The 27,955-nt window shown below is 34.9% G+C and overlaps 1 long non-coding RNA gene across 1 annotated transcript; it reads left to right on the plus strand.

Annotated features, from left to right (window-relative positions):
- On the plus strand, positions 1-27,955 carry LOC112655989 (uncharacterized). The gene is made up of 4 exons (XR_003134008.2): positions 1-65; positions 20,886-20,983; positions 21,863-22,005; positions 27,925-27,955. It is a non-coding gene; the product is annotated as an uncharacterized LOC112655989 (long non-coding RNA).

The raw sequence follows: 27,955 nt of genomic DNA on the forward strand, positions 1-27,955 counted from the left end.
AGGAATGAGAACATGATGACTCCAGTGCTCAGAGATGGTGAAGGTTGCCCTTGGTGATGCAGAAGGTTAAATATTGCTAGAGAATGTCATACTCTAATATTCATATGACCCTATGTGAACTAGCTCTAAGATGGGTTGTTATCTCTTTATAGGGAGCTCTGCTGGACACTTCAGAGATCCCCAAACACTGGGGGTCTATGACCTGCAGTTTCAAGGACAAAGAGGAATATGTCTCTTCTGGCCACACTTAGTGATTGCCCCCCTCCCTCCCAAATACCTTCATTGTTCCATACAAATGTCCTCATTAGTGGGTCTACTTCTATATTTTTTTTCTCACAGTGCTATTCCCGTCAGGAATGCATTCTACTTGTCCACACCCATTCTTCATGTGTTAACTCATATGTTTATTAACTTCCATGAATATTCGTTGATGTGGCCACCTGAACACCCATTCTTCATGTGTTATTTCATCTGTTTATTAACTTCCATGAATATTCATTGATGTGGCCACCTGAAAAAAAAGAAAACTTTCCAAGTGGTGGAAAGTTTACTAAATCTGGCAAAAGAGTGAACAAGCTCTCTAGTGTCTCTTCTTACAAGTACACTAATCCTATTGGATCAGTGTCCTCACCTTGTGACCTTATTTAATCTTAATTATTTCTATAAAGGCTCTATCTCTAACTACCATCACATTGAGAGTTGTGGCTTCAACATAAATATTGGGAAGGGGTACACAACATTCACTTCCTAACAGACAAGATGTATTGTTGGTAGTTTTGGAATCTACTCATTTTATTTTGAATATTTGCAATACTCATAATTAATATTAGTCTATTATTTTAGTATCAATTTTATCCTTGCTTTGTAAACTGAATTTGAATGTTTTTGATCTTTAATGTTCTAACTGATCTCTGTTTGGTAGAATTATTTAATGAACCCGTTTGTCTCTGATATGTTTTTCTGAAGTAGTTCCTTTACAACTTCATTTCTTCCATTAAAATTTATCTGTTTAAGCCTTTCCTGGGGTTAATTTTGATAAACTGAATTTTCTTCTAAATTATCTATTTATTTGTATACAGATCTACCTTAATTTCCCAATAGCCAAATTACTGAAGGCTGATCTAGGTTTACTCTAATGTAGAAAAATAAAGATGAAATTTTGAGTTTAGAAAAATAGATACATGATTTTTTCCTTCTACTTAGGTATCAAGGAACTTATGTATCATAATAACATATCTTTTATTTTTAAAAAATATTTTTATTTTATTTTAATTCCAGTGTAGCTAACAGAGTATTATGTTAGTTTAAGATATACAATATAATAATTCAACAATTTCACATATCACCTAGATGTTCATCAAGGTAAGTACACTCTTAATCCCCAATAACCACTGTTTCCATTCATTTGCATTTTATTTATCCTTTTTCTGTTTTCAAGAGGAATCGGCCTTTACTTTTACCCAGCCAGGAGAGTGATGACAGTCTCCTCAGGGTCAGGAGCTTGTCTTCTCTTTATACTGCTATAATACACAATACAATGCAATACTCACAGTAGGTGTTTGACAAATAAATATTATTATGAAAAGCAATATGGACCATAATAGATGTTTGACATTTCATAATAATCTTCTAGCAGCATATTATAATGCAGCCATACTGAGAACAAAAATTGATTTAAGGAAACAAATCCTTACATAAAACTTTGATAGAATAGTAGCTATACAGTTTTGCTTTACTCTGCAAATAACTCTAAACAATATACTTAGTAGCAATTGTCAAGAAGTATGTATAAGAAATGATAATTTGACATTTAAAAGAGTAAAAGTTCTACACCATTAACCACAAAGAAATATGTGAGAAGGAAAAATATCTATCAAAGGAAATATTTATGAACTAGTTGGAGTTCAAGGACAAATGCATTTAACATCTAAAAGAAGTTGGTTGTCTTTTGTACAGCCTTGCCAAAGATTGACTTTCACCCACTTTTCCTCAGAAAATGAGTGGCAGTTTGGCTATTTACAGGGTAGGATTCCAGGGATCCATTAAACCTTTCAAAATATCATTAACGGCATAATCATACATTTTTATGAGAGGTAATCATTTCTTCAGGTGGATCTTGTTAGCAAATTTTCACACTCTATATTAGCGTCATTATTGAACAGGATAACAAGGTAGATGCATCACCATTAGAGTATCAAGTGAACACCAGCATAGCAGTTTTATGAGTCACTGATCTGCTGTCAGCAGTGAGCAGTCTATCAGTGGGAAAGTGCCCTTGAAATGAACTTCACTTTGTCTGTAATGTTTCATTCATTATAGACTCCTTATAGTGGAAGGTATAAAATGTAGATTCCTTCACTGAAAACATCATAAATAATTTCACATAGTATCATTTAAAAGCAAAAAGTTCATTTGAAAATAATGAAACATTTATTTTAATAGGAATAATTTAGTCAGACTCTGTTAATTTAAGTTTGATTTGTCTACTTTCATCGTTTTCTTGTCTGCTATATTTAAATAGTAACCAGACAGTTGGAAATACAATGCCAGTACCTTTCAAGTTTTAGACACATTTTAATGTACAAAAAGATTAAATTTGCAAACTGAACTGAACCAAGTTCAATTAAACCAAAAGTAATAGATTACATTGAGCAAGCTTTTAAAAAAGATTTCTTTCAACATATTAGATCACTTGCATAGTATCACTGTATGCTTTGAGCCAAGAAAACGAAAGCTTTGTGTATCAGCATTAACTGTCACATGTAGCTGTAGAATCATAGATATGTGCATGAGTAACAAGGACATATGAAGATGTGTTATAGTTTAGACATATTCACAAAAATAACTTTAATAACCTATATTTCACATGGGCAGCATAAATATGAGAATAATGAATTAAATAATACACAAATAAATTCAGTAGGTATTTCAAGAGTGTCATCTATTTGCCTATTGACTTTTGGTAACACTCAATAAGAAAATTATTATACCTCTACTTTTGTCTGAAATATTGTATAATTGAGGCAAAATGCTTAGGATTTGTTTTTTGTCAGTTTTTCATACTTACAGTTCTTAACTTGGTTTTGCATTTATAGGCTCAGGCCGAGGCTAATCATAATCAGAGTAACTACGGATTATTAGACTGCTTCTGTAGTGCACTGATTTTATTGAGCTGAAATATTCCATCGCGTCTAGTTATTATATTGAGGGCAAGATCCATACATTATAAACATATTATTTAGATGATGTAGTTTTTTATTCTTTGACCTTTACATAATAAATAGTAATTGAGTAGGGATCCCTGGGTGGCGCAGCGGTTTGGCGCCTGCCTTTGGCCCAGGGCGCGATCCTGGAGACCCGGGATGGAATCCCACGTCGGGCTCCTGGTGCATGGAGCCTGCTTCTCCCTCTGCCTGTGTCTCTGCCTCTCTCTCTCTCTCTCTGTATGACTATCATAAATAAATAAAAAAAATTTAAAAAAATATTTAAATAAATAGTAATTGAGTAAATTGAAATATATACTATTCTTTGCTTATCTTTCTTTTCAATCACCTTGTCTGCTATAAAATACAAATATATTGGAAACTTTGTGAACTACTGTTCTTAGGTGGCAAATAGTTAAAATATTTCAGATAAAACAGTGTTGCTATTCTACCAGTAGAATTTTGGTAATTCATTATGACTAAAATTGAACTTGTTTCTGTACTCTGCCCCTCCCCTATCTCAATTCATGAATTCACCATTTACCCTTTCTTCCAAGCTGGAACTCCTGTTGTCATCCTCGATAGCTCCTCCTTCCTCATATTATATTCTCACCAATTTCTGTCAATTCCATCTTTGTAATATCTTCCAAATCACTCAACTTCATTCATTCTTCAGTTTTAAAGATTGGTTTCATATGCACTTCCCGGGGCATCATTTGTCATACCATGAAGGAATGTCATAAAGCAAGGGTGGAAAGATGTTTTTAGCATGGAAACAATAGTGACTCTAGTACAATTAATTAAAATGAAATGTTTACTAAAATACATATCTCAGAATTGATCATTGCATGTCACTGGGTGTTGGTAGAATAGTTAAGAAATAAGATGCACTAAAATATTCTGCACTCTATTTACAGTTGTTAAAAACAATTTTGAACATGTCAGTCTCTTTCATGGAAACTTTACAAGCTCTGCATTGCCTATAGGATTAGGTCCAAACTCATTGTCAAACCATACAAATTTTACCAACACAATCTTTGCATGTTATAGGATATTTATCTATCCCCTGTGAGATATATAAATATATCATATATATACACACATATGCAAACATATACATTCATTGTAAGATATATACACACACTGTGCATAATATATATATAAGTATATATATGATATATATATATATATCATAAAGTATCAATGTATTGCAGTTGGTTTTATTGGCAATGACCCATAATTATCAGAGGTCAGCATGAAGCTGACTACTATTCATTTTAGTTAAATCAGCACGTTCCCAAGCAAAATTGTGCCATATCCCTTTTGGTTCTTTTTCAACTGCATTGTGGGAAGATGTGTATCCATGAGGTAATTTATGAAATATTTTGCTTTCAATCTCAGTGTGTTTTGGTCCTTATAAATCCTACTCTTACCTCAGACCTTTTTTATTTCACTAATTTTAATAAAATGAAAAAAATAAGGAGGCATCAATACCAAATAATGGAGTCAAGTTAAAATTTGGGGCAGGCAGAGACATTATAGAAATATTATCATTATAATCCAAGGCATCCTTGGATTAGACCAAACTTGCTTGCTGTTCTGTTATATTTTCTTCTTGAATAATTTTTCCTGCCAATACTTCCCCCAATTCTAATAAAATTTTTCTAATATTTCTTTTTAGTAATGGATTATATTAAATCTTTAAAAGCCAAACCATATGTAAAGTTAATTCAGTGATTCAAATTAAAGAACATTTATTCAACATTTGTTGTTAACAAAACACTGTTCTCAGTGCTACAATTATAATTTTCTAATAAGTCATACAATACTTGAAAATATATTTACATAAATATCTCTTTACATACAGAAAGACTCATTCTCTTCCTGTACTTTGAATTTTAACTGATCAGGGACCCACCTAGATTATTATTTTGCATACTTCCTTCCTTTTCTAATTCCAAAACAGTCAATAACTCCAGTGAATTCTATTTTGTACATGCATCCCTGCTGCTCCCTAGAATCCTCTACCTACCTACTTACCTATCCATCTATGTTCAACATAAATAAATTATTCTTATTCCTTCATTCTCCATATTTAACCCATCATCATGCTCATTAATTCTAGCTCCAAAATAATAAATGTGTCTCACTACTATGGCAATTATCAACTCTACAGAACACTCTGCAAACTTTTAACCATTATCTATAAGAATCTGCATGATCTTACCTCTATCATTACTTATCCAATTAGTATATATTTATTAAGAACTCACTGTATGTCCAGCTAGATATTGAATATGCAGAAGGAAGACATATACTTTCTTTCAACAATCCTATATTCTAGTGGAAATATGGAAATAAATGTTAGTAAATAAATAATTAAATTATAGTATATTTTGATCAATTCCATAAAAGAAACAAATTTAATACTAAACCATAATGGGATGGAGGGAAATCACATTGAGACAGAATATCCAAACAAGTTGATAAGGGGCCACTTAAAATGCAATGGCATAAGTTGAGATGGAGCCAGCTGCAGGATGAGTGAGGACAAAGTGCTCCAAACAGAGGTATCTGGATGTGCAAAGTTCCTGAAGTGAGGATCAGAAAAAGAGGGCATGAGTGTCCAGATCTAAGTAATACAAGGGGAGAGGGTCAGGAAAAGTAATAGAGTATAGTTAAGGGCTTGTATTCATTTTCTATTGCTGCATAACAAATTATCACAAAATTAGTGACTTAAACTAAGATATATTTACTATATACTTCACAGTTTCCAGGGATCTAGAGTCTGGGTGCAGTGTAACTGGATCTTCCACCCAGGGTCTGAGTCTTGCAAGGCTCCACTCATAATGTTGGCCAGCATGCTCCTTTTGGGGCTCAGCTCACATGGTTGTTGGTAGATTTCAATTCCTTGTGCTTGCAGGACTGAGGTGCCCATTTTCTTGTTACTAGAGGCCACTCTCAGTTCCTAAATGCACCCAAAGTTCCTTACCATAAGGCCTTCATACAGCCTGTCTCATAGCATGGTATCTGACTTCCACAAGGCCAACAAGAGTATCTCTCATTCCAGGCTGCTATGAAGGAGTCTTATATAATGTGATATAATTAGAGAGTTACTATCCTATTGTCTTTGCCAGATTCTATTGGTTAGAAGCAAATCACAGTTTCCATTGGACTCCAAGGAAGACATACAAGTGCATGACTCATTGGTGATCTCTTAGTATGTTCCTGCCACAGGGTTCAATCAAGTAAATCATGGTAAGGAGTTCGTATGTATTTTAAGTGAAATGGGATTTTGTGAAAGGGAAGGAAGAAAGATGGAAGTAAGGAAAGGTTAAATCATATTCCAGGAAATTAAGACAAATGGAGGAGATGATTCTGTTTAGAGGCTTGGGGGTAATTTCTTGGAGAAGGTGGCCCTAGGATAACAGTTTGAAAGTGCAGAAAGAGATAGTATCAGAGGAAGATTGTGTCTGAAAAAACCTGCAGGTGGACTAGAGCAGTGTGTGACTGAGGAAAAGTAAGTAGTCCATAGGTATGAGTGCTCAGGATGCATAGGGTCAAAAGTAAAGAAATACAAAGGATTTTATGTAGTGGGTGATTTGGGATGGTCTTAATGGAGAGCTACATTATCAGACATGCTAGTTTGCCAGATAGCCTGGTTCTGACAATAGGAAGAATGAACTGAGGAAAGAACTCAGAATAAGTAGGACATCATTATGTCCAGTGAAATTTAAAGATATTTCTAATACATTTTGAAATCTTTGAACTGTACAACAAGGATCAGCCCAATTTTATTTCTTTTTCCTTTCTTTTTAAACTGCTTTGAGTATGCTTGACATATAAAAAACTGTAGGAATTTAATGTGTACAACTTCATTTATTTGGAGAAAAGTGCATGCCCATGAAACCATGATCATTATCAATGCCATAAACTTATCCGTCACCTCCAAAAAGGTTGCTCCTACCAGCCCTCCTTTTTTTGGAACAATTTTCTTTAAAAAGAGCTGCATCATAGTTAGTAATTGGAATAAAACTTTCCTTAGCTTATTTTCAAAGATTCTTTTGAAGGACCATGGTTTTAAGGGCATCTCAAAAGAACTAGGTGCCCTATCTTTAATTGGCAATTTCCAGTTTCAGGTAAAAAGAATTAGGGTAAGGAACTAGGGCTTGCAATCTCTGTATCTGCTAAGTAGGAGATTTTGAATTGCTTTGGGACTAGAAGCCTGGCTGCCCTGCTTATTTTTGCATCCTTAGTCCCTGACACATACTAGATGCTTCAAAAAATATTTTTAAATGGGAAAATGAATGAATACATAGTCACGTCAAATAAATATTATTCCAGCCACCAGACCACTACCTCTTTCCACCCTCTTTTCTCTTCCCAGCCTTTCTTTTCCTTTCTAATGTCCAAATTCATCATTAAGATTCAAGGCATGCTCTAGTCTCAAACTCTCAAAGCATTCATTTTGATCTTGTTTTGTGTTAGAATGAAATTATGTAGATTGCCTTATCCACAGATCCTATGTAATGTGGGAGATCACCCACAATATGGAAGGCAAGCTCATGCCAATTGCTTGAGTACTAATGAGGACTATTCTCAAATTTGCACTTTGAAACTAACTTTGGATGATTCTTCATCTCAAGGCTATTTAATGCCAAACTGATCAGTAAATTCTGGGTCATGGAAGAATGTCCCCTGGGATATTACTTCTGAGCTAGTAAGTGATGATTGTGCAATGAGATAAAGGAGAAATGCATGTTTACTAGTACATGATTAAAGGTATGCTTGATATTTAATTCAACACAAATATTCAAATATTCTATTTAGAATTTCCTCAATTAATAGCATATTAGCATTTAGAATTATTTAGAATGTTTGTATGTCTTCTTCATTCATAATAATTAATATTAAAGAGAAATGAGGCTATTTTTTTTCACTTAATAGAATTATGGCAAATAAGATATTTCTCTTCCACTAACTCTGTGCTTGATGCCTAGAAATCACTAATAAATGTTTGTTAAATAATTTTTATCTTAAAAATTCAAACAAAACTATATTTATATGTCACTGTGGGTTGAGTAAATTACTTAGAATTGGTAATATAAACTTTACTTTAACTGCTTTACTCTAGGTAATTTTAGAATTTAAGTTAGTATTTTAAATACACAAATAAATATGTAATATTTAGTTTTTGCTTCATTATTTCCTTTGTAAAAAAATGTTAAGATTATATATAGGAAAGATTATCTGAATAGGTTTCAGTTAAAATATGGCACATTTGAAATTTGAAAACCTCTGAGAATTTTCTAATGTGGGTCACTGTACTAGGAGGTTTGCCGTTGTAAATGGTGTTTACAGTCTGAGTAAACCACAAAAAAATGGAACAGACCAAAAAGTTGCCCATGATACATAGCAGAGCTTTAGCAGATTCTGAATGTGTGTGACATGTGTGAAGTCTGTTCTATTGAGAATGACCCACCATGCATAAATTTTTGTAATGATATGCTGTAATTCTTTTTGTTAAAAATAATGATTTTCCATCACCAAAATAAGGTATCCTGATTGTGATTAATTTGAACAATTAAAAAAATAATAATAAAAGAAAAATCCATCTATGGCTTCACTATCCAGGAATAAACATTCATAACATTGTTATCTTTCTTTTCAGTATTTCTTTAAAAAAAAAAAAAGATTTATTCATTTACTTGAGACAGAGAGAGAGAGAGAGCATGAGCAGAGGAAGGGGGAGGGGAAGAGGGAGAAGCAGACTCCCCACTGAGCAGGGAACCTGATCTAGGCCCCAGATCATGACCTGAGCCTAAGGTAGCCACTTAACTGACTGAGCCACCCAGCTGCCCTCTTTTCAGTATTTCTATGCATAATTTTTAACCTAGCTGTGCTTCTATATTACACGCATAAGTTTATAGTAATTTAGAGGGAAAGCTATAAAATTTGGAAAACATGGGAAGAATAAAGAAAACATCCAGAATTCCATGAACAGATACAGACTCTTTACATTTTAATGCGTTTTCAATTTTTTTTTTCCTATGCATATTGACATCATCTTTCATATTCTTTTTTTTTTTAAGAGTTTAATTATTTATTCATGAGAGACACAGAGAAAGAGGCAGAGACAGAGAAGCAGACTCCCTGTAGGGAGTCTGATGCGGGACTGGATCTGAACCCCAGGATCACAACCTGTGTCAAAGGCAGATGCTCAATCAATGAGTCACCCAGACGCCCCCATCTTTCATATTCTGACTGTGAAGGGTGGTTATCATGGAAGTTATTTTTTGATGGAATAAGATATCCTTTGGGACTTTCTTAGGATATTTCTGTGATTAGTTTGACTTGTTAGTTTTTCTCAGTGAATGAAAGCAAGTAATTAAATTATTCAATGTAAGATTTAAAAATATGAAAAATAATTTCTCAAGTTCTTTGATAATTTTCTACATAATTATGATTTTGTAAAGAAAAATTCCCTTAATGTCCCAACCATTTTAATGAAAGCAATAGTATATAGGGTTTAAGATAAAATCCAGGTCTGTCAAGATGAGTGAGCTTGAACAAGTTATTTACCTCTCCATGCTTTGCTGTTCACATGGATAAAGTGGGATAGATGAATTAATATGTGTGAACTGCTTAGCAGAGTGCCTATCACTTGGTAAATGCTATATATAGGTTAACCATGACTAGTAAGTTCTAGAAGAGAACAATATCTCCTTTATTGTTTAAAGCGGCTATATGTGGCCATAGACATTATATGAAGTATGCATACAGAAAGAGCTGTACCAAGTTTTGACACCAGGCTACAGTTAATTAATCTAAACTTGATGTTGCAATTCAAACATAACAAGGAAAAGCTTTGGTGTCATGATTAAAATTGTGAGTCTAATTTTAAGCAAGATATTTATAAGCCATAATAATCTTGGGGGATTGTTCTAACTCAATGTATTGACTGTAAATAAACAGATAAAAATGTTTATGTGAAAGGTATTAGTAAAGATGAGATAAGTCACATGTAGTACTGGGCACAAAATGAGCACCCAATAAATGTTACATGCTATTCTTAATTACTAAGGTAATAATAGTTCTTAATAACTCCAAAATTTTCTGTGTCTTTGAATTCTGAAATTTCTCTCACCTCTAAGTCATCTAGAGTAGGTGTTAAATCTATGGTCTCAAACAAAGGTTTATGATGTTTTTTGAGTTTTAATGTATTTGAGAATTCACTTCTGTTTTTTACTAATGAAAGATGACTTGAAGGCATAAACATTTCCTCTATTCCATCTCATTGTCTCAAAGGATTATAGTTTTGCCTCCACTCTTCCCTTTTTGATGGGAAGTCTGAGGTTTGTTTCCATAAGGAACTGTTTTTCTGCCTAGAACTTGTAGGGTTTTGTTTTTTTTTTTTTCCACATGTGTTTTTTGCCCTGGCAAGGCATCATCTCTTTTGACTAATTTCACCTGAAAAAGTTATGATCCTTTTTTAGATCTCCCTAAATTTTTCCAGTTGAGATATTTTTTAAATATGTCTTTTCATATTTCTTCTGTTCCAAGTGCTCATGTTCCTCACTCTTCTCAACCCTCTTAAGAAGCATGACCTTTCCCAGCTTTTTCTTTTGTCTGCCCTTTTTAGTTGCTTTTAGTGAGAGCTTTTCAAGTTATTCCTCTGATTTATGTATTTAGTTTTCCCTAATGCCATTGTAAATTTAAATTTAATGTTATTAGCTTCCTTTTTGATTCTTCCTTACCTTACTCTTCTCCCTTTAAGTCCCATATTTTAATTTTAGCTTATTATTTCTATATAATTTTCTATTCAAACTCTATAGATTCTTTCTTCTAAATAATATAGTTATTAATTTGAAACTTTTCTTTTTTCTTTGTTTTGTTTTTGCTTAATGTGCTTTTCTGTTTAATTTTTTATTGAAGCATAATTTTTAAAAAAAGATTTTATTTATTTATTCATGAGAGAGACAGAGAGAGAGAGAGAGAGAGGGGCAGAGACACAGGCAGAGGGAGAAGCAGTCTCCATGTAGGAAGCCTGATGTGGGAATTGATCCTGGGACTCTAGGATCACACCCTGCCTGAGCTGAAGGCAGATACTCAACCGCTGAGCCACCCAGGCATCCCTATTGAAGTATAATTAACATAAAGTGTTATATTAATTTCAGGTGTACAGTTTAGTGATTCAACAATTCTATACATTACCCAGTGCTCACATGATATTATAGTTTTAATCCTCTTTATCTGTTTCACCAAACTGCCCCATCCATCTCTTCTCTGGCAACCACCAAATTGTTCTTTGTATTTAAGAGTCCTGGGGTTTTTTTGGTCTTTTTTGCTTTGTTTGTTCATTTGTTTTGTTTCTTAAATTATACTTATGACTGAAATAATAAGATATTTGTCTCTCTCTGATTTGTTTCACTTATTACACCATCTAGATCCATCCATGTTGTTACAAATAGCAAGATCTCATTCTTTTTTTTATGGCTCAGCAATATTCCCATAGATAGATAAATTGATCACATCTAATTTGAAGCTTTTTTTTCTAAATAATGTCACATTGATTTTGATTCTAAAGGAATGGGTTTTCTTTACATTTTTTACTGCAGGAATTTTTTTACAGGTCTTATTTTATTCTTTCTCCCTCTGTAGATTATTCAGTAAGTAGAATTCTATCCAGGTTTGGTATTGCCAACAGACAGAAACCATAGATTGATTTTAGCCTCACTCTCTATTTACTCAAAAGATGGTCACATTGAACCAGAAGATAAGCTGGTATGCATGGTTTAACTCCTCAGTGTGAAGAAGTTTGTGTATTCAGTGCCCCCACCAAGTGAAGATCTGCTAACTCAGCAGGACAACATCTTTCCTCATGGTCTGATTGTCTGTCACCATGAATATATGGTGCACATGAAAAAATGTAATCTTAATCTCTCTTGCCTTCTTCCCGCTACTTTCACCTAAAGCACTTGCCTTCTTTTCTCTTTTCCCCTTATTCATACAACCAATCCAATTTACCCCATATCTCTTTCTTTTTGGAGATAAGCTTAAAACGAAGTAGGAAGAGGAAGATGAGAATTAGAATTGAATTTTTTAAACCTCCTCTTCTTGCTTTCATTTCAAACCCAGAAATAATAGGAATACGCTATAGGATGACCCTTTTAGATTCTACAGATGAGTAAGACTTGTTATAAACAAGCCTCTGTGCCACAGAATGAGGTATTGCATGATATATTTGAGTAGGAAATATATTAAAAATATATACTAGGATTTCTTTCATTTATTTTAGAATCAAAGGATACACAACTTGCTTTGCATTACTTAACATGTGTAAAGAAATTTGTTTTTGTAAATCCATAATGATCCTTTGTAGATCTTTATGTAAACCTTCACTGCAGACTCATTTCTGTATTTTTGTTTATTTAAGAAGCATGTGTTGCCTTTTATTTCTACTGAGGTGTTAGTTCATGGTGACTCTGTCAAGACCAATCATTAATGATCCATGTGAATAAGTTTTCTTGATAGAAATTGTATCTTCTTTTCAATAGTAGTTGACTGAAGCCATATCATGTGTAGATGCTAATCAAGCAGGGATACTTTGAAACAGCTGTATATCAGACATGGTTCCTGTGTATATGCTGAGTAATGTATATATTGAGAATATTTGGAACAGGATACTTTCAAATGTAAAGAGCTCTAGCAAAAAAAAAAAAAGAGCTCTAGCTTAGTCAAAAGTTTAATCATAGTGCACAACCGGTAACCTCATGTGTATTTTTCTTTTGTCTGTGACAACTATATGAAATTTGAAAATTAAAAGGATAAGAAAGAAGCTACCAGGATTGGATTACACCAGTGAAGTTCAACACTTTATTGGAGATATTTCATCTTCACAGCTGTTCTTCACACTTCACACTTCTTTTGTGCTAGACTGTGTGCCATACCCGGGCTATATAAAAGTTTTCAAAATAAGCAACCTCTTGGGGGAAAGCATACATATAATAAACAATCCCACCAAATGCATTAGTATTGTGCCAAATGCTATAAAGCAAAATGTAGGATATTGAAGTAGAGTACACTAGAGAGAACTGATCTAATGGAGAGAACTCCAAGATATTATGGGACTTGTAGACAAACTAAAATTTAGATTGTGCTTGTTTTATAATTCTAAAGTCATCCTAATGTTTATAACTTAGCCTTATGAAGTACTGAAGTAGACATGGGTATTTTCTGTAGCACTATTGTAGAGAAGTCAAGATCTCAATATTCTGCTGTCTTTTTGCAACAGGCTCTCTCAAGTCAGAGACAGGATGTTAGGACTAGGAGTCAATCATAGGCTTCACAGAAATCAAGGTGTCAATATTAAGATGCTTCTCTCCTTCTACTCACATTTTAATTATCTCAAACAGGTTAAACTAAAGGATTGTAGTAGTATACATTGACTAAATTTTCTCCTAACATAGCTGCTAGAGATAGCTAGAGGATCTTACAGATTAGTTTGAGACTTACCTTTTGCACCCTTGTTTTAAAATTTAGTTAGCCAGCATATCTGCTGAACTGATGTGATGAAACTCAAGAATTTGGGGCCCACTTGAGTCTGGCCTGTGGAAAGAGTCTTTGGGGGCAAATGGACTTGACTCATTTGACTTGAACTCTCTTACCTCCAGAAACAAGCCTCACTATATAGAAATAGAATTTGTGAAATGTGCTGAATAATGGTAACTGTGTCTAAAACTATCACCTGTCAATGAAGACCCTGAAATTAAATTAGTAAAAGTGACTGAATCTGTAGAGCTAAAATTTAAGCAATTTCTCTGTGTACAGCCTGCCAACCTCAGCACACTAGCTGGGCATCTTGCCTATTGGTCTTTGACCTAGGATGGCAGCATAAAGACTACATCATAATTCAAATTGAAAAGTCTGATTGACCTATTATTTTATGTAGGATGACTCCTGCCTTAGAATTAACCATGGTTCTCCCTTCTAAATGAGTTTTGACTGGGGAATCATCTTTAATTCATATTTTTCACACTACATTTAAGTTTTTGGGCAAAAGGATTCATAATGTATACATGACTAAATTTTTTAAAGACTAAACATTGCCACAGGCCTGTGGCACTCAAATTTCTAAGTGAAAAACAGAAGCTAGAGCCTCCACTTCACAGATCTCTGACCGCTCTGAATTTTATAACTTGTCAGACTCTTTGCTGTGAATGGGGCCTGGATCCAACCTGACTAGTCAGTATCATCTGTAGGCCCATCATCACTATCACTGACAGCATGCATATGTCTGGAAAGAATGGGAACTATTGCATTATCCAGGAGGGGCTGTGGTAATTGCTGACCTCTAGTTACTAATTTGAATTGTTACTTGATTCCATAATGGAGATGTGGGCTGGAAAGATCAATATGGTTGATAGGATACAACCCAGTCAGCAGGCAGGAAAATCCATGACCATTCTTCCTTCTCTACTGGATCATCCTGACACTTTTATGGCAGCCAATGGTGAATATACTATTGATTGCATTTCAAACTTTCAGGAGGATCTGCAGTTGTTTTCAATTTTTATATTCTCTTTGGTAAGAAGGTTGGACTAGCCATAATTATTATACCTCCATCTCTTCTTGAATGTTTTAATTTCAGAGACCAAGGCCAGATATAAAGGTAGAGTTGAGAAAAGATCTTAAAATGTATTCTTTGGCAGAGATCCTTAGGTGTCCTGGGTAATCTGTTTATATGATATCAGGAAAAAAAAACTCCTGAGATAGAACTCACAGGGGGGCTTACATCTAGAGGAAGTAAGAGTGACCAACTTCACTGCTCTCTTCTATGTCTAATAATCCAGCCAAATACCGACCCAACACAGCACACAATAGATCCCATGAAATCTAGGCAATTCACAAGAGCTGATAAATGTAGTATTAGCAGTTTCCCTGACTCTGACAACTCAGGGCAACTAAAAGAAGTTACTTCCCATTCCCTACTACCACACATCTCTCTTCATTTAGGAAGATGAAGAAAGGAGTGGATGTAATCACAGTATTCTTGGAAAGGTCATTAAGGTTTAATCATGATAATATGGCCAATCTATCTTCCACAGTTTCATGGTTTTTGTATATATGTTTATTTTCCCCCAACTTATATAGATTATTTTTATTTAGGATTGCTAGCAAATAGATTTGGTAGAGAGCAAGAGGAAAGCACTATGTGCAGGCTATTATAGGGTAAAGAATGGTGGAGCTTAGAGACTTGAGTCTACATTAACCAACCCTGTGACCCAGGACAAAACCATTACCACATGATACCTTAGCGTCTCCATCTGTCAAATGTTTTGGCTGGGGAATAACTATAGTCATTGATACCTTCAAAAATACAATTCTAGTTTGCAGCTTTGTTTCTTCAAATAGTTCATTTTATTTATTTTATGGAGATATTAATGTTGGGCCTTTTTTTTTTTTTCAAGATTTTATTTATTTATTTATGAGAGGCAGAGACATAGGCAGAGGGAGAAGCAGACTCCCTGTGGGGAGCCTGATGCAGAACTCAATCCCAGGACCCCGGGATCATGCCCCGAACTGAAGGCAGACACTCAACCACTGAGCCACTCAGATGTCCCTTAATGATGGTATTTAAGGGCTTACTTAATAGTGTTTCTTAAAAATGGTTTTTACAAAAACGTAAATTTAAAAAGCATAGTAATAATAGGTCCTGTGACGTGCCACTCAGACCTCCTTTGGGAGAGTGAAGGACATATTGATCTAGCTGCTATGTGTGCCCAACATCCAGATCTCAGTGGTCAGCCTTCTTCAGAATTGCCTCATTGAGAAGAACCACTTTGCCCAAAGCCATGGTTCTTTGACATGGAAATATGAAGGTTCAGCCTCCAGACCTGAATTCTTAAAAATGTAAAGGGTCATCCTTGAATCAGACCTCCCCATATGGCTGGCTAAGGCCTCCCTTGTGACTGCACCACAGCCCAACATGTTCTCCTGTCAAATTCTGGCTTCCTTCCCTCTCCCTTTCCAAGTGCTGATCTCAGGAGCACTCCCTAATAATCCTCCCCTCTACTAATCTCCATCTTAGAATCTGCTTCCTTGATTACCTAAACTGTAACAGATGGTGTATAATACCTCTCTTGATTATCAAGTCTTGTTTATTTATCTAAGCTTCTAGGGTTCTTTCTGATTCCCAATAATGAAAGTCCACTGTGCTGGTGGAGTAGTTTCCTGGGGACACGTGTTATGATCTCTTTCTCTTGTGCAATATAATCCAAGTAAAATAGTTTGTCTACACTTTGCAGATTCATTAAATGCATTGACTACTCAAGAAAATTGAACTTGTTATTTATGGCTTCCTTAGATAAATGTATTTTTAAAAATTCAATGTTTGTAAATAATTTGAGTTTACTAGAAGGAGTTTGACAGATTATTTAACAGGACATTGAATTTTGTGAAAAGATGGCATTATTTCAACTGCTTAATGTTTTAGCCCACTTATGAAGTCTCCTTATTTATGGAAACAGCATAATTTTAAGCATATTATATTTTATCTTTAAAAAGCACACCATTAAGTAGAAAATTTGCAATTGCACTCTTTTTAGTTGGAATAGAAAAACTGAAATCAAGTTATGAAAAGAAAGATAGTGAGGGACAGTTTGAATGACTTTAACTTACACTATTCAACATTAAATGAAAAATACGTAAACAAGCACTGCAAAAGGATAGACTCCACACCAAAGGTATATTTTCTCATTGACCGTCTCTGAGGAACACCTACAAGTAGATTTAACTCAATGGAATCTCAATGAGAAAAGGAAAAAAAATGGACCATTGAGACATTTATTATGAAAAACATCACAAGGTAGACATTGAAATATTTCTATAAAGAATTTACACTTAATATTTTAATATTTATATAGTTAAAGAATACAAACCAAGGATCAGTTATCTAAACTAGAGGTAGTTTTTTTTTGTGTGTGTGTGTGTGTGTGTGGTTTTTTTTTAACAAGGACACTAATACTGAGGCAGCTTCCTCTTCTTACCCCTCTCCCCACCTCCAATTTCTGGAAACCTTACATGATTTTTTGGTACCAACTCTATTTATTTCAGTGGTCCAGAGAGCAGGACAGTTTTTCTAATTAGTCATTAATAAGTTACAAAATAGCATAAGAATCAAGCAAGCAGAAATAAGAACAACTTCCTGGGCCACAGACATTATTTTGTTGCATTGAGATTTTGCATAGAAAGTATGTTATCCTACATCACATTCCTATGCTTCAGGAGCATATGAAAAATTGTTTCAAATCCAGTGAGGAGAGAAATTATCTGAACATAAATAGTAAAGGACAATGGAAACTAATGTGTTGCCTATCTGTATCTAGCACCATTCTAGACACTTACCTCCATCTCCATAGAACCCATGAGGCTTGAATTACTAATCATGCTTTACAGAGAAGTTAGTAACTTGGCTAACATCACACAGTTAAGAAAGAGAGGAGTCACTGGGTGTTATGCTATATGTTGGCAAATTAAACTCCAATAAAAAAATTAAAAAAGAAAAAAGAAAGAGAGGAGTCAAGATTTGAAGTAGGGTCAGTGAACCTCCAAAACCCATACAGAATCTTTCTGTTATATCAGCAGGAATGGTTATGTGCACTATCCTAGGCCCTTCAGACCACTTATTCTCTCGTACCACTTCCTCCCCTTCTTCTTCTTTTCCTCCTGCTCCTATTTTTTTTTGTTAATATCTGGTTTGCTTGTCTATTTAATGAGGGATTGGAATGTTAGCTATGAATTACAAGGATGTTTGAGGTAAGAAAGATGTAAAATTTAATTGCAATCTAATGTTGGAATAATAGCATGATGAAAAATTCAGCTTCAACTCACCTGAGCTCACCTCTACTCTTCAAATAGCAAATAATCAAGCCACAGAGGACTTTTTAAATTACAGTGAGCAAAGGATGAATTCATCGCATTGGCTTAGTATGTTTGTACAAAACAAACCTACCACTAATAGAGTCATTTACCACATTTCTGGGATGAATGTGTTATGAAAAAAAGTACAGTTTTAAAAAGACTTAAAATTATTTTTAACAATTCAAAAATAAATCAGATGCACCAAGGTGAGTGGTTATTAACCAAGTGACTTTGTCCCCTATGCAAAATTTGGCAATGTCTGGAAACATTTTTAATTGTCACAACTGAAGGAAGTGCTTTTGGCATCCAATGAGAAGATTCCAGGGGTGTTACTAAATATCCTACAATACAAGGAAAGCCCTTTCCTGAAAAGAATTTTCTAGCCCCAAATGTCACTGGTTGAGGTGATGTGCAATTCTTTTTAATGAGACCAATTTTTCTCTCATCAGATCTCATAGAGTCAAAAGTCATACGACATTTTCCCAACTCAAACATTTATGTCTGTATTTAAAATTTTGCTATTTTATTTATCTGAAACATTTTTGCATCTATATTTTTAAAAATACTTTATCTAAATATTATTTATTTTGACTATTGAGTGTTTTGACACCCCATTGAGTTTTTTTTGAAATATTTTATTCATTTATTCATGAGAGACACACACACAGAGAGGCAGAGACACAGGCAAAGGGAGAAGCAGACTCCATGAAGGGGGCCTGATGTGGGACTTGATCCCGGGACTCCAAGATCATGCCCTAGGCTGAAGGCAGGTGCTCAACCACTGAGCCACCCAGGGATCCCCACCCCCATTGAGTTCTGTGCCAGGGCATATATCTCACCCACTCTACCCTAATCTTGGTTCTGTCCAAGATACAAAAAATAAAACATAATATAGCATAGTGGTGAGGAATGAGTCTCTAAGTTCTAAATGTCTGGCTGAAATTATAGGTTTAGCACTTTCTAACTCTATGACCGTCTCACTTTATGTACTTCCTCACCTGTAAAATGGATAAAGTAGTACCTATATGTACCTTGGTTGTTTCAAGGGGTAAATTTATCAGTTAGCAAAGAACTGGGCATAGAGTCAGTGCACCACAAACACAGTGCTATTAAAACATAGACCTGAACTGGGTGTACTTTCTGGTGTCATGAGGATGGATGAAGGAGAATGACTCTGTATTGGCTGGTCAAAATTTCTAAGGAATGACACCATGCAACTCATCTCTTTTACTGTGCTATTTCTAAGCTAATGGCCACATTCAAGTTCTCTCTTTTTGGTGGTCTTACGCCTATTTTGCTACAGAGACAATAGCTATTAATTGCCTAGAAGAAGAGTCACTTTCTCCCTTCTATGATAGTAATAGGATTTTGAATAAAAATAAATATTAAAACCAAAAGCCAAGTTAATAACTTGAAATACAAGTTGAAAATAAGAAAAAAATTATGGAAATTTAGGTTCTGCTATGAGTGGGAGAGTCTACATTGGGTGAATGGAGGTCTCAGTTCTTGGATCCCCACAAAAGATTTGCCTGAGGATCCAGGCTCAAATAAAGACAGACAGAAGGAAGATAACCAGCACAAAGTAGTTGATTAAGCACAGTACACTCTCAAGATGGGAGAGTGAGCAGGCCCAGAGGTGGTAACTGCCCTGAGGCTGCAGGTGTCTTTTCTTTTTATGTAAGCAGGGTCTTGGGTCATGGACAGAATGGTCTCTAATGGAGGCTGCTTCCAATCAGTGGTAGGGACTCCTCCCACTGGTCAGGCGGGAGAGCTTTTGATTCTATGGGATTTGTATCAGAACCATCATGGCATCCTCCCTCCATGGAGGGGGGCCAAACCCACAACCCAAATGCATTATAATGAGTCTAGAGGTTACCCTGCAGCAGAGATGGAAGAGGAGAGTTCAGGTTCTGCACCTGTGAGTTTTGGTCTATTAGCCCCAGAGTCTTAGAAGCCACAGGCCAGGATGTTGAGGGATCTTGAAAGCCCTTAGGACAGAGTCAGGATGTTGTGCCCCCAGGCTTCTAATGCATAACCTATTTATCATTACCCTTGCCTCTAGCTCATGTCTAACTACCTGCTCTATCAGTTCTAATTTTCTGTTTCTAAAATAAGTAAGTCTAGCTGCAGTCATTTGATAAGTAATGTTGACCACAGTGGAAACATACTAAAGGATGTGAAATTCAAGGAAGACTGTTTATGGATTTCGACTATTTAGGAGGGAGATTCTAGCCTGCTTCAAAATGATGGCTGGAGCTCCAGCAGTTACTCTGAAGCATGAGAATATCGGGAATAGCAGACATACAGTAGAATGCTGAAATGGTAAAAATGGGCATCAGGATTCTTGATAACAACATGGAACTTCTGCAACAGACCTATCCTTCTCACCTCTGGATCTCTTTTAAATGAGAAAGAAAAATAACAATCTCTTATTTCCCTTGAGCCTCCATATTTATGGCTGTTGTAGCCAAACATAATCTTAATTGATACAATTACGTTTCCATGTGTCATCTTGTAGCCTCTGAGAGCTAACCAGCTTTCTTCTACTACACCCACTATAACCAGGATTAGTATGTATATCTAACATGCTTAATTTAGAAAGAGCTTTGTAAAAATTCCTTAATTTCCCTTATGTTTTTCCTTAGGTTTCATTTATTTTTCATGTTACTGAGTTGGCTTTCACCATTAATATTCTGTACTCAAGTTTTACTAATTGTATATGCAGATAAGCTGACCTTACTTTTGTTGACTCACTCCTAGGAAAGACTGCTTGCCCATGAAACATACTTGTTTTTCATATGTGACTTCTCTGACCATTAACTGGAAGACTAGATGTCCTTGCTTTTCCAAGCTGCTTGGTAACTATTACTCTGACTTTAATTGATTAAGACTTTTAGGCCAGAAGAAAACACATATTGTGCTTCAAAGTTCAAGTTGTATAGCTTGTTTCCAGCTAGAGTTGCCAAAGTAAATCACTGAAAAATTCTAATAGGAGAGAGTAAAGATATAATACAAATAAAAATAATAAAGAAATTAAATGACAAATGAGTAAAATCACTACCATTCAGGTGATAGAAAAGCCTTCTGCTGGCAGGTTTCAGGCTCACCAAATGTGAATCTGTACTTCAAATTTAGGGATGAGGACAACAGAGAATTAATTAATTAATGATAAATTAAATATGTAGTTGTTTCTTTTTCTTCAGGTTTCTTTCTGATGCTCAGAAAAAGCCTAACAGTAGAATATTATTTGATAAGGTTGTCAAATTCCACCTAACCTTTCTTTTTAAAAAAATATACTATGTCTCCTTAAACATGGTTTTTGTAGCAGATACTATAGTGCCCCTATGGCTATGGGCCTTAACAATTCAGAGAAGTTTCTCTGGTCCCCAGATCCTGCCCTGCCCTCAAATAGGACAAACCAGAAATTCCAAGGAACTAACAACATCCCTCTGGGGATAGCCCTCAACTAGTGACAGATGGCAGTTGGTGTATAAAACCCTAGTTGCCTCTCCCGTTGAGCAGGATAACTCTGAGATCCATCTTTTTCACCTGCTCCCAGAATTCCCCAGTGTGATTAAGTTGGCTTAGTAGTACACAATTTTAATGAAAGATGATAATTTGTTGCTGTATAAGTCCAGCATTATCTAATTTCAGGCACTATACCTACAATTACTAGCTTGATTAGAAAGGAGCTCAAGTGAGTCCAACTGATTGCTTTAATTATATATCTCCACAAGGATCTATCGCATACATTGCCTGCCCTCCAGGTGCTTGACAGAGAGAAAATCCTGAAATGCTCAAGAGGAACAATATTTGTAGAAATTCCTGAAAATCAAGCATTTATTCAACATTGAGCAAATGTTTGCATGCTTACTGTGTGGTAAGATACTTTGCTAGAACCTAGCTATACAGTGTTGTTTGTATAGTCATGAAGCTTATAGCCTAGAATGAGATGAAGACTTAGATATAAAATATGTAAAGTTGTAAAAAAAAAAGGTGCCATGAAAAGCATACTTATTGCCTGTGCATCCCCTTTGCAATAAAATCTATCTCTGAGTTAAGCAAGTTCTCTCAGAGAGAACTCTCTGTGGACTGTAATATATAGTCCCTTGGGTGAAATGGTTTTTACTAAATTGTGCTTTGTTGAATGTCATCTACTCACATAAAAGTATGATATATGGAAACTCTACAATTATACATCTAACTGTGTTTATTTGAAGGATGATATGAGGGGTGTTTGTTAAACAAATCTCATAGTATCTATAAGGACACAGATGGTAATTTCTCTTTTTTCTTATTATAAGGAATATTTGTGCTTTGTCCTAATCAACTAGTTTGCTCTTAACTTTTCCAGCTCCTGTTACCTGCTAGAAAACGTGGGACACAGATCAGTATTCTGGTCCATCTCCCATGACTGCCTATAGGGTTTTACTGTCTGTATTATTTGTGGCTATCACTCTGGGGTTCATTGTATTTGTCTGCTCTTATTTTTCCCTTATTATATTTCTCTCACTTTTGATAAAAATGTATCTTTCTAGATGACCTGAATCTTTTTAACCTGCCTCAAATCATTCTAGAATAAGACTGGGCAAAAATAAATCCTCAAAAATATAAAATAACTAGAATCTCACAAAGCAAAATTTACCCAATTTCATCTACTTAAACTGACATTATTTAGATAATTTATTTCACTGCAGTTCTTTCTTTCAAGCAGTGATTAGAAAACCCATATCATAGGTAATATACACATTTTTGTTAAACTTCAATAATTGTGAATGTATTTCAAATAAAAAAGAAGTACTTTTATGTGGTATGGATAGGAAGGAATAAAATGAAAGCAATAAAGATGTGTATTTTTACATTGGAAAGATTCATTTCATTTGTCCTTCACATGCCAACCTTCTATTGATAGAATTTTCAGGGGCAACTTTTTTTAGTATGTAAAAAAAAGTTTTTTGTTGGAAATGTTCAGAATTGCAAGATATCTGCTGTTACTTTGAGGAAAATAAAAATAATCTAGCAGTTGAGAGACTATACAGAGTACAGCCCAGAAGTACAGAGTGTTACATGGTACTAAAATACAGGCCTGCCTCCATCTTTTACAGTTTCACTAAGCAAAATCCTGAGATTTGAAATTTGGAAATTTGAGTTTATAAAATTACACAAAATTCTCTTAGGTATAAAGATCATCACTCCCAGCTTCATATCTTTGTTTGTAGACCATATATGACTGCAACAATTTTTTGAGTTCTTTAGCTTTTGAAATATCAATCTGAGATCATCTAACTATACTGGTTCAAATTAGATTAAACCTATGTTTGACAGGTAGTTGGCTTTTTTTTAAAGCTTGGTTCTTATCTAATTAAATACTTGGAAGGGCACAAATGGCAGAACTGATTGACTCATTTTTTTCTCCAGAAATAGCAGAATTTTTTCTTTAAATACAAAAAGGCAAGCATATTAAGGCTACAGGCAATATCAAAGTCTTTACTTTTCCCAAATATTTTATTTGATGCTTCACATGTACATAATTTCCATATAAATGTCACAGAATTATTTATATTAATCTTTGCATTATTCCTGTCCTTTTTCTATTAGAGACTTAAAAAAAAAAAAAAAAACAAGACCCCCTATTGAGACCTGAGTTATATTAACTCCTTTAAAATGCTACTTCTGGTTTTCAGTTCTACAGCTGAGTTCCCTCACTTCTCTCAATTTATAAGAAAAAATAGTCTTAAAAATAACTACAGTAACAGAAATGTTCTGCTCTTACATACAATCCCTCCTATATCATAACAATTCAGATCATGAGTGATAGTTCATTAAGTGAATAAAGAAGACAGCCAGAGTTTGGGGGTGGCAGGGAACTGGTGGAAGACATAACTCATTGACAATGAAAGTGCTTCATTCAAGGTTGAGAATGGAAGCTCCTGAGAATTCAGTTTCTTGGTGGGCCTTTGTGGTTAGGCTAGTCTGTTCTTTTATTTGGTGTCCTGAAATGATGAGAGATTTTATTCTCCAAGCCTGTCATTCCAGTACTTTTCACAGACAAGTAATTGAATTTCCAAAAGCCTAGTACTGGAAGAGCCAAGCTCAACATCCTCTCTTGGCTTCCATTCTATGGCTTTTTTTCCTGCTGAATAAGGCCCACGGAGAATGACTAGATTGTAGTTTATTATGTTGTCCTGATTATGAATCAGTGTAATTTACGAATGTTTTGCATTTGAAACCTGGAGTTGTTTTAGGCTCATTTGCTGACATATGTGAATTTGCTAGAAAGGGGCAGGATCAAATGACATCCACCATCTGTGGAGGGTATTATGTCTGGAGCTAAGAACTGGAAACATGAAAGGGGTTTGCAAAGTGAATTGAACCCACTTGAGTCCAAAAGCAAAAGCAAACATTTATTCCTGCAAAATATATCCAAAATCATTCAGTTTAGAATTATGTCTACTCTTGCATTTAAAAGATTATTATAATGCATATATTAACATCAACTTTTAAATCATGGAGAATATTTAGAATAAAATTAGGATCTGAAGGTAAATTTCTGTGTAAGAGAAATTATTAGAAACTGTAACATAAAACCCAACCTATCTTTTGTTCCCAAATAACCTCTCTTGATTATCATATATAAACCTATAAAACTGTATAAAGTTCAAGTCTTATAATTTTCTTCAAAACCTATTTTCAAAGATGGTCTCCTCTTATACTCCTTGTGACTATAAGTTAAGGTTAATAACTTTCCTGAGTGGATGCCTGGGTGACTCAGGGGTTGAGCCCCTGCCTTTGGCTCAGGGTGTGATCTTGGGATCCAGGATTGAGTCCCACATCGGTCTCCTTGCACAGAGCCTGGTTCTCCCTCCACCTATGTCTCTGCCTCTCTCTCTCTCTCTCTCTCTCTGTGTGTGTCTCTCATGAATAAATAAATAAAATCTTAAAAAAAAATAACTTTCCTTAGGTTAAATACTGCTTTTAAACTTAAAATTAAACGATTGGTCCCTTTCTAGGGTATTTTTTTGGAAGAGGTAGTGGAGATTGGGAGGCAGAGGATAGGTTTATTTGAAATCACTTCTTATAGTGGACATAATACCTTACCTATATATCAGGCCATTCTTGAGTTTTGGCAACTTATTTTAAGGGTATTTTTGTTAGCAAAGCAAGGTGGGTACCACATTTGATGGTGGTGGGTCTCACAGCAGTCTATAAACTCCAGTAGAATAAGAAAGGAGCACACATGGAATGCAGGACATTCATAATAATGAAGAACATCTCAAATCATAAGGCTCAATTCTTATCTTCTATTCTTGGTGTTAAAATGATTTCTCTTTCATTGATTGATTTATTTAGCTAGTATTAAATAAATGTCTATCATATACCAAGAACTGCTACCAAATTTGGATGTAAAACAGTAAACAAGAAAAGAGACAAAAACCTTATTGTAATGATACCTACATTTTCATAAGGAAAACAGTAAATAAGCAACTAAATATCTATGTCGGGTGGTAGTAAATACCACAAAGAATAATCAACTAGGATAAGGGGAAAGAAAATGATTTAGATTTCATACTCAGTTTTCAGCAAAGGACTCTGTGAGGAGATAACATTTGACCAGAACTTGAAGTAGGGAACAATTAATACAAATAAGCTGGGAAGAGCAGAACAACTAGGTGCAAAACCCTGATGGCAGGAATACTAAGTGTATTTGGAGGATAATAAAAATGCCACTGTGTTTGTTATGTAATATGCAAGGGAGAGAATAGTAGGAAAGAATGTCACATAAGTAGCACTGAGCCTTATGTGCCAAACTAAGGACTTTGGTATTTTTTTATCAGAGTAGAAAGCACATAAAATTTACCATTTAACCATAAGATGGTATAGATTGTAGTTTAAATGTATGCATCAATAGTATTAAGTATATTTACATTGTTATAAAAATATCTTTTCCTGCCTTTGGCCCAGGGCGCGATCCTAGAGTCCCAGGATCGAGTCCCAGGTTGGGCTCCTGGCATAGAGCCTGCTTCTCCCTCCTCCTGTGTCTCCTCTGCCTCTCTCTCTATGTCTATCATAAATAAATAAGTAAATTAATTAAAAAAAATATCTTTTGAACTTTTCCTCTTGCAAATCTGATACTCTGGACCCATCAAACAGTGTGTCTTTTCACTGTCCCCCACCCCTGGAAGCCACCATTTTACTATTTGTTTCTATGAATTTGACTTCTTTAGATACCTCATATAAGTGCAATCAGATAGTATTTGTCTTTCTGAGACTTATTTCATGTAGCATGACATCCTCAAGCTTCATATTGTAATGTAAGATGGGATTTCTTTCCTTTTTAAAAAAGGATGATATTCCATTTTATGTATATACCACATTTTATCTATTCATTTGTCTATAGATGTAAAATCTTATAGTTATTCTTGAATCCTTTTTTTGTATCACACCCTACACTCATCTGTATTTTTCAGGCATTTCAAAATATTTTATTGTGCAAATATTACTCTCTTTGGTCATTTCCCTTTTCCATTCAAAACTTTATCATCTTTTTCCCTCTTCTAAAACAAGTTTTATCTGATCTAATCTGGCTTCTGGCACTGTTGTTGCCATGGTGTCTTCATTATACTCAGTTTCATTACTGGCATTCATCACAGCTAAAATAAATTAGTATTTGTATGACTGTTTCCTTTGAACCTTTCTTATGCAGCTAGCAATGAGCATTGGACAAATCTTAGAACAAGTGTGTGTGTGTTTAAATTTTGTTGAATGAATGCTGAGAATCTGTGTCTTTTGCTTTTGCAAATTTCTGTAATTTATAACTAGCTCTCCAAGTAATGGGATAAACTCTCCTCATAAAACTTCAATAATGTGAGGAGAGGAAGAAAATGTTTTTTTAGGGAACTAGAAATATCACTGAGAATACCAATTCATACCAAATAAGGAACACAGAACAACTGATATGTTCTATAAATAAAGTAACATAAATGCTGACCTACCATGGTGTAGCATTGTGCTGATGTGTTAAATATCATCATTGATAGTATCATAATAGAGATATATATTTATGGTCACTGAAGATGAAAAGATAGATTTTAGGACAGAAGTTTTAAAAGATCACATGAATGGCATGATATGAATACATGCACTTAGGATTTGATGAATAGAACTAGGAGGAAGAACATTTTAGGTAGAGGAACAACCTAAGCAAAGACACAAAGGCAGGAGATTAAAAACAGGCATGCAGATTCAACTTCGAATGGAATAGTCTGACATAAAGTTTGAGTATCTTAAGTATTCTGTAGTGGAATATAAAAGCCAGAAAGGAAGGTAGGGTGAATGATGTATGGTGTACCAGGCAGGGGGTTTGCATGTGCTTTACTACCAGGCAGTGGGAAGATGTGGAAGGGTTTTGGGGAAGGTGAACAAAACAATCGGAACTTTCCTCTAGGAAAGATGATCTGTTAACCATGGAAGACTTGAGGGAGAAAATGCCTACTGCACGGCCAGGAAAACAGGCAGGTGGTTGTTGAATAATCCCAGCAGTAGGTGACAAAATGCCAAAAGTGGCCAGTAAGCAGTGAGGATGTGCAGGGAAGACAGGATGAATGGCAATATAGAGACTTGCATAACCCTAGCAAGTGGTTGGATTGTTAGGTGGAGCTAGGGAGGGGAAAGGTCTGCTAGGGGAAGATTTTAGGGACTGGAGAATATGGCAGAAACATAGCACTAGGAATTAGTAGAAATAGAGAAGGAGGAACAAATATGATGAATATGACTTTGAATTTGTTATTGTAACTTTCAGGAGTACAAGAGTCACGGAAAAAGCAAGGACA

Source organism: Canis lupus, chromosome 22 (genome assembly GCF_003254725.2).
Source record: "Canis lupus dingo isolate Sandy chromosome 22, ASM325472v2, whole genome shotgun sequence".
Taxonomy (NCBI): Eukaryota; Metazoa; Chordata; class Mammalia; order Carnivora; family Canidae; genus Canis; species Canis lupus.